Source organism: Mesoplodon densirostris, chromosome 1 (genome assembly GCF_025265405.1).
Source record: "Mesoplodon densirostris isolate mMesDen1 chromosome 1, mMesDen1 primary haplotype, whole genome shotgun sequence".
In the NCBI taxonomy this organism is placed as follows: Eukaryota; Metazoa; Chordata; class Mammalia; order Artiodactyla; family Ziphiidae; genus Mesoplodon; species Mesoplodon densirostris.
This window is the reverse complement of record NC_082661.1, coordinates 155670135-155681149: the sequence shown is the minus strand read 5'-3', so window position 1 is coordinate 155681149 and position 11015 is coordinate 155670135. Positions and strand designations below refer to the sequence as shown.

Here is an 11015-nt window from a genome sequence, read left to right as displayed (position 1 = left end):
TCTCCTTTCGAAAGTTTATATGAAAATGATCCCCAACCTAGAAGTCTAAAACCAGCCAAACAACCAAACAAATGGGGGGGGGGGAAGACATGTAATCCCCCGTCCCGTCCTCCAAAATGTATTCCCTCTGTATCTTTTTTTCAGGAAACTACTAGAAAATGTGCTTCATCAAAATGAGGGGGCAAACAAAAAGGAAGATATCAGATAAAGAAAAAGGCAATCTAGCACAGAAAAAGAAAAGAGAGGGGAATTCTCAGGTGTGCCCCAGGTGTAGAAAGAGGGCAAGCAGTCCGGACTGCAGCAGTGTCACTTAGGAGACAGGGGTAGCAAGGACTGTCATCACTGTGCCCTCTGGACAAAGCTACTGGGACATTTACTCCATGACAAGGAGGGAATAAACCAGGAAAAATGAAAGAATGAGGTTCATGTAATGGAATCCAAACTAGGAAAAGGTAAAGGAATTCCTAAGTTGTCAGCAAAGGGAAGTCCCAAAATGACAAATAGGCAGAATGGAGCAGGCCCAGAGCATCAGTAGATAGAGGGGAACAAAGGTCTGCCAGAGGAATAACTCCAAGAAAAAAGATTGAAACTAATAATAGAAGAGATTGACCTTGTACTAAGAGCTATTGGCAGGTGTGGGAACTTGGCAATAGGTACAGACAACTAAGCAAATGAAAAACAAGGCAATTATTAACCTATAAGAAAAACAAAAAGAAAGAGAGAGAACATAATCATAGTATACTACAGTACTCTGCAATGAATAATATTTATGTAAAAAATAATGTAAACTCTAGATATCAATTTAACAAAAAGGTAATTTTTTTAACCAACAGAAAATAGTGATACCAGAAACCTAAATCTTTATCTACCATGAAAGGACATCAATAGATAGTCTAAAATTAATGAATTGAAAGATAGCAGTACCTGAGTATTATGCAAAATACAAATGTGGTGATGTACAAATTCTAGACGAACAGCTACAGAGTTGAAAATGGGGGAGGGGACAGGGGAGTAAATACCTTAATAAAAATAAAAATTAATTTTAAGAAGATCACGCATGAAAAACAAAACGATAAAAGGACTAAAAACAACATATAGGAGAATACCTTTACAATTTTGGAGTGGGGACTGCTTTCCTAGCCCAGAAACCCAAAAGGAAATGAATAATTTGATTGTACAAAGTGAAAGCCTTTTGCACATGTAAATATTTTAAAGCAAAGTTCAGTAATATTCTGAAATCGATTGTGGTAATGGTTGCAAAACCCTGAATATACTAAAAACTGTTGAACTGTATATTTTTAGTGGATGAATTGTATGGTATGGGGATTATATCTCAATAAAGCTGTTTTTAAAAAGACAGATCGTTGGGAGAAAATATTTGCAACATATACATAGGACAAGGGATTTAATACTTTATATATTATGAGCTTCCTCCTCTAATTCTTTAGAAAAAGAAAAAATAAGAAAGTAAACAAAGGATGAAAAGGTAACTGACAGAAGAAGAAATTCAAAGGACCAATAAAAATATGAAAATATTAGTAATCAGAGAAACCCAAATGAATACAAAAATTAAATGACATTTTTTTACCATATTGACAAAAATGAGAACTATTGATAATACCCAATACTGAGGAAAATAGAGGAAAATGGCCCTCATGCACTAATAGTAGGAGCTTGAAAGTATCTACTGCCTTTCTGAAGGCAGTTGGGAAATATCCCTGAACATAGAAAATGTACATACTCTTTAACCCAACAATTCCAGTTTTAGCAATCTCTTGTATCTCCCACATATGCAAAGTTATGGATTCAAGGTTATTAATTGCAGAATTGTTTGTAATAGAAAAAATGGAAAAACTTAAATGTTTACCAGTTTGTAAATAGTTAAATAAATGAAATATATAGGTGCATATATGCCATGGAATATTATGCATCTATTGAAAACCATTGAGCTAGATTCATGTGTACTGACATAGAAAGAGCTTCACAATAAATTATTAAGAAAATAGACGCCCTGGTGGCACAGTGGTTGAGAATCCACCTGCCAATGCAGGGGACCGGGTTCGAGCACTGGTCTGGGAAGATACCACACACCGCGGAGCAACTAAGCCCGTGCGCCACAACTACTGAGCCTGCGCTCTAGAGCCCGCGAGCCACAACTGTTGAAGGCTGCACGCTTAGAGCCCGTGCTCCGCAGCGGGAGAGACCACCGCAGTGGGAAACCCGCGCACCACAGCGAGGGTAGCCCCCACTCGCTGCAACTAGAGAAAGCACGCGCACAGTAACGAAGACACAACTCAGCCAAAAATAAATAAAATAAATAAATTTATTTTTAAAAAAAAGAAAAAAATAAAATAGAGCATGTTGTGTGATCATATTTATGGTTTTTAAAAGTACAAAAAGTGTGTGTGTGTGTGTGTGTGTGTGTAAAGATAGACTCCAAATGTTAACAGAGGGGACTTCAGCTTTTTGCTCCATATTCTTTTATTTTTACTCTTTTAAAATCACCTCTTAATAATTTGTTTCTAGTATTTTAAAGAATTTGAATTCTAAAAAGAAACGCAAGTCAGGTATATATTCAGATCTTCTGAATCAGTCTCCAGGGGTGGAGATTGAGCATATGTATTTTTTAAAACTCAAGAGGTGATTCTGATGCATAGCAAAAATTGAGAATGTGGAAAACAATACAGAAATTCCTCAAAAAATTAAACATAGAATTTCCATATGATCCAGCAGTTCCACTTCTGGGTATACACTCCAAAGGATTGAAAGCAGGGACTCTAACAGGTATTTATATACTCATGTTCATAGCAGTGTTATTCACAATAAGCAAAAGCTAGAAACAACCCAAAAGTTCATCAATGGATGAATGGATAAACAAAATGTGGTATAGCCACACAATGGAATATTGTTCAGCCTTAGAAGAGAATTAAATTCTGACACATGTTACAAATGGATGAACCATTATGAAAACATAATGCTAAGTGAAATAGACAAACACAAAAGGACAGGTATTGTGTGATTCTATTTATGTGAGATACCTGGAGAAGTCAAATTCATATAGATGCAGAAAGTAGATTGCTGATTGCTGGAGGCTCAGGGGAGGGGAAAATGGGGGGTTATTGTTGAATACGTACAGAGTTTCAGTTTGGGAAGATGACCGAATTCTGGAGATGGATGATGGTGATGGTGGCACAACAATGTGAATGCACTTAAGGCCACTGAGCTGTACATTTAAAAATGGTTAAAATGGTAAATTTCATGTTACATGTATTTGACCACAATAAAAATGTTTTTAAAGACTTGAGAAAAACTACTTTTTCACTTCTTCTTGTGTGATGCATCTCCATTTATTTCTAAAGCTTCAACTATTGTCTATATACTGATAATGCCCACATCTATACCTTCAGAAAAAATCTTTCCTCAAACTTTAGTCTCAAATACTACCTGGTCATCAGATATCTCATACCTCAAACTCAAAATGTTTAAAACACCATCTTCTTTCCAAAGTCTTCTGTATTCAGTTTTATCCAGTTGCCCAAATCAGAATTCTGGGTCACCATTGGCTCCTTCTTCTCCTAAACTCAGCCTCAACATCCAATTGATTATTGAGGCCTGTCGATATTATCTTCTAACTAGTTCTTTTTTCTTTTTTTTTTTTCTTTTGGCTGCGTTGGGTGTTCGTGGCTGCACGCGGTCTTTCTCTAGTTGCGGCGAGTGGGGGCTACTCTTCATTGTGGTGCTCGGGCTTCTCATTGAGGTGGCCTCTCCTGTTGCGGAGCACAGGCTCCAGTCTCATGGGCTTCAGTAGTTGTGGCACGCGGGCTCAGTAGTTGTGGCTCGCGGGCTCTAGAGCGCAGGCTCAGTAGTTGTGGCGCACGGGCCCAGTCGCTCTGTGGCATGTGGGATCTTCCCAGACCAGGGCTCAAAGCCGTGTCCCCTGCATTGGCAGGCGGATTCTTAACCACTGCGCCACCAGGGAAGCCCTTCTAACTAGTTCTTGAACTTGTCTCTTTCTCGCCACCTACACTACTACTACCTTTGTTCAAGCCAAATCATTTTTCACTCAGATTAACAGAAGAGCCTCTTAACCAATCTCCCTGCCCCCAGGATTGCCCACTCCCTGCCAGAGTGATTCTCCTAGAGTGCAGATCTGATCAGGGCACTCTCCTGTGGCAGAGGATGCTAGCTAAACACCAAAATGTGTGCTCTCCCTTCCACAGCATTGAATATAGAGTAGAGAATAGAGTGTCCAGCCGGCCTTTCCTCTACAGGTGGCCACAAATCTATAAGATTTATGAATACTGTGACATCTTCAGTTTTAAATTCCAGCCTCCAGCAAAGTGCTTCATCCATAGGAGATAGTCAACAAAGATTTGTTGAATGAATAGATGAATGATTAAATGATGAATTCTGGCCTCTAATATCTTGGTCTCAAAACACTCATCTATAAAATAAAGGGCTGACCTATATGATCTCTAAAGACCCTTCCAGCTGTAAAATTCTGTCATTTGTACAAAGCATTATGAAGTGATGTTTTGAATGTAGAATTCCTAGAGTGTGTATATCTGTCCTACTTACCTGGTACTTGGCAGACGTTATTTATATTCTTAGACATTTTATGGTTTTATTATGTTTTTTCCTTGACTAAACTGCATACTCTTTGAGGGCAGGGACATATATATAGTTCTCTCCTAGGACCTAAGATGGGTCATTTTATGAGTAAAATATTGAATAAATATTTGATAATTGTTTAGGAAAGATGATGCCCTATCCTGATTCACTAAGTCATGATAAATACTTCATGAATTCATAGTCTGTTTTCATAAATATTTAGAAATTTTTAATCTCAGTATTAAGTCATTGTCATAATAAAATTTCTTCATATGTGTTTTTTCTTTCATTCTTTTTTTTTCATTCTATACCAGTCAGAGTGTTTTATTTAAAAAAACAAAATGAAACAAAAAAGTCCTTTAATCAGAAAGTCTGATTAAATTCAGTATTAACTCAAGTTCTCAGAAATCAATCGAGGAAAGCCAACAGGTGCATCAGAGAAAAGCTGGCAGCTGTTGACAGTTCTTTGGTGGAAAAGTAAGTTGCATACTTATACAAGCTGCCCTAATGATCATCAAGCCCAAGTTATGTTGTCCAAATACAGGTTTCAAGATACACTAAAGAAACCATACAGACACCCCCACCAGTATAAAAATTTGACAATGAAGTTGAAGTATGTAGGAAAGTCGAGTATGACAACACACATGACTAATTTATAAAATAAGACTGTCAATCCTAGAAAACTAAAATGGGGAGTCCTCAGGAATAGTAACGAACATAAAACGAGGGCTAATAGCAAATGAAACAACCCCAAACATTTTCCCAATGACTAAGCTACAAAATGACAGCTTAGGAGACTATTAACATGTAGTTTTTCTTCTGGCTATCAATCAATACATATATTAAATTAGGGTAATTTTTTCCACTCAATTACCATCATTTCTTTCTTTTTACCTTTTCCCTAATTTTCTCTTGCAACATTTTTCCTTTGGCTTGACCAGTTGAACTCAAGAGGTTTGGAACCTAAAGTGAGCATCAACTCATATTGGAATAGCACTTGGGAAATGCAATTGTAGAAAAGACAAATTAGTGCAGCGTTGGTGGTATAGTGGTGAGCATAGCTGTCCTCCTAAAAAAGACAAATTTTAACTGAAGTGGCTTGATAAAGTAAGGCAGCCATTCTCAATGTGACAGTGTCCCCCTGTTAATCAGTAGGTTAATGGCTTCTCTTGGCTGGATCGCATGATCCTGCACGATAGCGGCGTGCTCCCTGGCGGGTAACTGCAGACCTATGTGTTCAAATACCCACCCATTTAAGCTTACAAATAAATACAAAGCATTGTTTTAAACCATTTAAGTAGAATAAATATTGCATTTCTATCGGCCTTGTTTTCCTCGTGAACTAGCTTGGAGTGCTGTGCATGACACAGAAGACACAATAGTTAATTACTTGCTACTCCAAGCTCCTTAGACTTCAGTACTTCCCGCTCTTCAAGCCTCAGCACTTTTTTTGCAGCAGTAATAGTATTCTTCATTAGCATTGCCACTGTCATGGGACCAACACCCCCCAGGGACTGGAGTGATATAACCGGCTTTCTTCCTGACTCCTTCAAAATCCAAATCTCCAACCAACTTGGGTTTAGCAGTTATGGGATCTCGAATTCTATTTATTCCCACATCAATGACAGCTGCTCCTTCCTTAATCATATTGGCTGTGATCAGATTTGGAATGCCTGCAGCAGAGAGCACAATATCTGCAAGAGCTGTATGTTTCTTCAGCTGCTCCTTGGGAGTTTATGGATGAGAAATTGTGACAGCGGCATCACCTCCAGGATGTTCGTGCGCCCCTCTGGTGTGTAGTAACACTGAAATGGGCACTCCAACACTTTTTAACCTTCCACCCACACCCACATTCTTCCCTAGGGTTGGAACGCCAATTTGCTTAATTATTTCCTACACACCCCGTGGAGTAGCTGGTAACATGGAATTCTGGTCCAAACACATTCGCCCTACGTTAATTACATGAAAGCCATCACCATCTTTGTCTGGAAAACAGCATTGCAGATCTTTCTCTCATCAATGTGCTCTGGAAGAGGCAGCTGAATGAGGAGGCCATCTACATTATCATCATTATTTAGTTTATTGATTAAATTCAACAGTTCTTCCTCTGAAATTGAAGCTGGTTTCACAATTGTCTCACAGTTGATTCCCACATCGGCAGCTACTCTGGTTTTGTGGAGGACAGAGGAGTGACTTGCGGGATTCTCGCCAACCAAAACCACGCTCAGGTGCGGTCGTTTGTTGCCTGACGCCACCCACGCTTCCACCTCCTGCTGCACTTCCTGCTTGATCTGCTTGGCAAGTTTCCTTCCAGCATTGACAACAGCTTCATTTCAGACTGCTGATCGCTGGAAGGGGCGATGGTGGAGGCAACAGCTCTGAGCTGCTCTGGAGCAGCAGGGTGGCCAAAGTAGACACGAGGGACGCTGCAGCCATGGCCAGCGCCCTCTCTTTCATTCTTTAAAAAAAGAAAAAGAAAAAAAGCCAAGACATTGAAGCAACCTAAGTGCCCCATCAGCAGATGAATGGATAAAGAAGATGTGATATATATATTCCATTTTATATATATAATGTATATATTACATACTAGGTATATAGTATGTATAATATATATAGTAATATATACTATAGTATATGTATAATGGAATAGTACTCAGCCATAAAAAAAAGAATGAAACCCTACCATTTGCAGAAACATAGACGGACCTAGAGATTATCATGCTAAGTAAGTCAGAAAGAGAAAAACAAATACCATATGACATCACTTATTTCTGGAGTCTAAAATATGACACAGATGAACTTATTTACAAAACAGAAACAGACTCACAGACATAGAAAACAAACCTATGGTTACCAAAGGGAAAGGGGAAGGGGTGGGATAAATTAGGAGTAAGGGATTAACAGATACATACCACTATATATAAAATAGATAAACAACAAAGATTTACTTTTTAGCACAGGAAACTATATTCAATATCTTGTAATAATCTATAATGGAAAAGAATTTGAAGCTGTACACCTGAAACTAACACAATATTGTAAATCAACTATAGTTAAATAAAAATAAATTTTAAAAAATACTCAGTACACATTTCAAAACTTGCCTTTGTCAATTAACTTTTTTTAATTAAAAGACTTTTGTTGAGCAATTATAGCTTCCACACACTCCATCACTCCCTCCCCCCACATTTCCCCTATTTTTAACATCTTGCATTAGTGTGGTATATTTGTTATAATTGGTAAGCCAATATTGATACATTACTAACTAAAGTTCATAGTTTACATTAGGGTTCACTCTTTTTTTTCAATTAATTTATTAATTTATTTATTTTGGCTGCATTGGGTGTTCGTTGCTGCACATGGGTTATCTCTAGTTGTGTCGAGTGGGGTTACTCTTCCTTGCAGTGCATGGTCTTCTCATTATGGTGGCTTCTCTTGTTGTGGAGCAGGGGCTCTAGGCACATGGGCTTAGTTGAGGCACGCAGGCTCAGTAGTTGTGGCTCACGGACTCTAGAGTGCAGGCTCAGTAGTTGTGGCACATGGGCTTAGTTGCTCCATGGCATGAGGGATCTTCCTGAACCAGGGCTCGAACCCATGTCCCCTGCATTGGCAGGTGATTCTTAACCATTGTGCCACCAGGGAAGTCCCAGGGTCTTAGTCCCAATAAAAGCTATTGGTTATAGCTTTTATTACATCATTATGATCATACTATTATTCAATTTATTGTCTGGATTTTTTCAGTTTTTTATCTTCATCATTTTAACGTTACTATATATTCTTCAAAAATGTTAATGACTCTACAACATTTCACCAAATGAATATTTCATGCTTTAGGTAATTATTCTCTTATGAATGAATCCTTAAATTATTTTTAATTTCCTTCTGTCATAAACAATGCTGCTATAAAAATATTTGCACATATAACATTTTATATATTTGTAATAACTTATTATGATACATTTCTGAAGTTATTAGATTAAAATATATGACAAAAATCTAAGGTTCATGATATATTGAAAAATTGCTTTCCATGAGTATTGTACAAATTTATATTCTAATCAGCAATGTCCTACAATCTCATCAACACTGATTTTCATTACTTATATTTATTTTTGCTAATTTTATAAAAGAAAATATTATATAGTTATTTTTGTATGTGTTTTTTTTGTTGTTGTTTTTATTTTTGGCTGTGTTGGGTCTTCACTGCTGCACGAGGGCATTCTCTAGTTGCGGCGAGCGGGGGCTACTATTCGTTGCGGTGCGCGGGTTTCTCATAGCAGTGGCTTCTCTCATTGTGGAGCACAGGCTCTAGGCACGCGGGCTTCAGTAGTTGTGGCACGCAGGCTCAGTAGTTGTGGCTCACGGGCTCTAGAGCACAGGCTCAGTAGTTGTGGCATACGAGCTTAGTTGCTCCGCGGCATGTGGGATCTTCCCGGGCCAGAGATCAAACCCATGTCCCCTGCATTGGCAGATGGATTCTCAACCACTGTGCCACCAGGGAAGCCCCTGTATGTGTTTTTAATTACTGGTCATTTAAATTTTTTTCATTAGCTACACAGTCCTCTTTTTATATTTTTCATTCATGTTGTTTGTCCATTTATTTGATTTAGAGTATTTTTCTTATTGATTTGCAATGAAATACTTATATAACAAAAAGTTGGCCATTTTCTTTCTATATCTGCTCATTTTTCAAGTTTGTTATGTCTTCCAATTTTTACTTTTACAAATATTTTAATTATAAATTATATGTGATCATATATACATAAGATCATACAAAATATATATTTATATAATTTCATATTTATTTCTGTTTCCTTTTAGAGTTCTGTGGCTCTCTCTTTCTCTCTCTCTCTCTCTATATATATATATATTTTTTTTTTTCTTGGCTGTGCCACGTGGCTTGTGGGATCTTATTTCCCCATCCAGAGATTGAACCTGAGCCCTCAACAGTGAAAGTACAGAGTCCTAACCACTGGACTGCCAAGGAATTCCCTATATATATACTTTTTTTAAATTGTGGTAAGATACACATTACATAAAATTTACCAACTTAAGTGTCTGTGGCTATATATTTTTGAAATAAATATATTTGTGAGGGTGCAAATTATTACATTAAATTTTTTATTTTTAATAATCATTTCATAATATATACATATATATCAAATCATTATGTTGTATACCTTAAACTAAAACGATGTTATACGTCAATTAAATCTCAATAAACCTAGAAATTTTTTTTTGGCATGCTACACAGCATGCGGGATCTTAGTCCCCAACCAGGGATCAAATCTGCACCCCCTGCAGTGGATGCGTGGAGTCTTAGCCACTGGACCACCAGGGAAGTCCCAAACCTGGAAAATTTTTATTTTAAAATAGGGAATTAACTGCATCAACTCCATTCACTTAACAGACAGTGATTAAGCATTTACTCTGATAAGCGATGATAAAGATTTAGATAAGAGATATTCTTACAGTCTAGTAAGGGAGACAAACAATTCCCGGATTATGTGATAAATACAATGATAGAGGTATACATAGTATACCATAGGTACATTCCTTCATTCAGCATATACTTTAGGCCCCAGTTATTCAACAGGGGACCAAACAGTAATGGTCCTTATTTTTAAAAGAGAGAGAGATGACAGTCAAACAGAGGATACAAATAAATGTATTATATGTTAAGTGTCAAAACAGCAAAAGCATGGGCTGCTATGGGGACACAGAGAATATCCATCTAAATCATATCAAACTGGCCTTTTTCACTCCCTGGCTGCCTGAGGATCAACTGCCATCACGAATGACACTGTAACTATCTGGACCAGGAAGTTCATAACCAAATGACTACTTTAGCAGAAACAACTGGTCACTGACGTCCTTCTTCCTGGGAACACAACAGTACCTAAGACAGAAATTCGAGAAAAACTAGCTAAAATGTACAAGACCACACGAGATGTCATCTTTGTATTTGGATTCAGAACCTATTTTGGTGGTAACAAGACAGCTGATTTACAGTTCCTTAGATTACTCCCCAAAAAATGAACGCAGACATAGACTTGCAAGACGTGGCCTGTATGAGAAGAAGTATACCTCAAGCAAACAGCAAAAGGAATGCAAGAACAGAATGAGGAAAAGTCAGGAGACTGTAAGGCCAATGTTAACGCTGGTATAATGTGAGCTGGAGATCGGACACAGGTGGAGTAGATTCTGCAGTGACTTTATCTGCAGTGATTGTGAAGATTTTTCACAAGAGGATTGATAAACTAAAAAATTTTTTAATCTAAATTTAAAAATAAATAAAATCAAACTGGGGAGTCAAAAAGGCTTTCCAGAGGAGGTACTGAAGTTTTGAAAAACAGGTAGACATGAGCTAGTTGAAGCGGGGGAGAACACATCCTATGCAGAGA

General features: G+C 37.6%; 2 pseudogenes; one reads left to right on the top strand and one right to left on the bottom strand.

Moving 5' to 3' along the window:
• Positions 1–5993: 5993 nt before the first annotated feature.
• Positions 5994–7047, bottom strand: LOC132484857 (bifunctional methylenetetrahydrofolate dehydrogenase/cyclohydrolase, mitochondrial-like; annotated as a pseudogene).
• Positions 7048–8641: 1594 nt separating this feature from the next.
• Positions 8642–10785, top strand: LOC132488701 (small ribosomal subunit protein eS24-like; annotated as a pseudogene).
• The last annotated feature ends 230 nt before the right edge of the window (positions 10786–11015 follow it).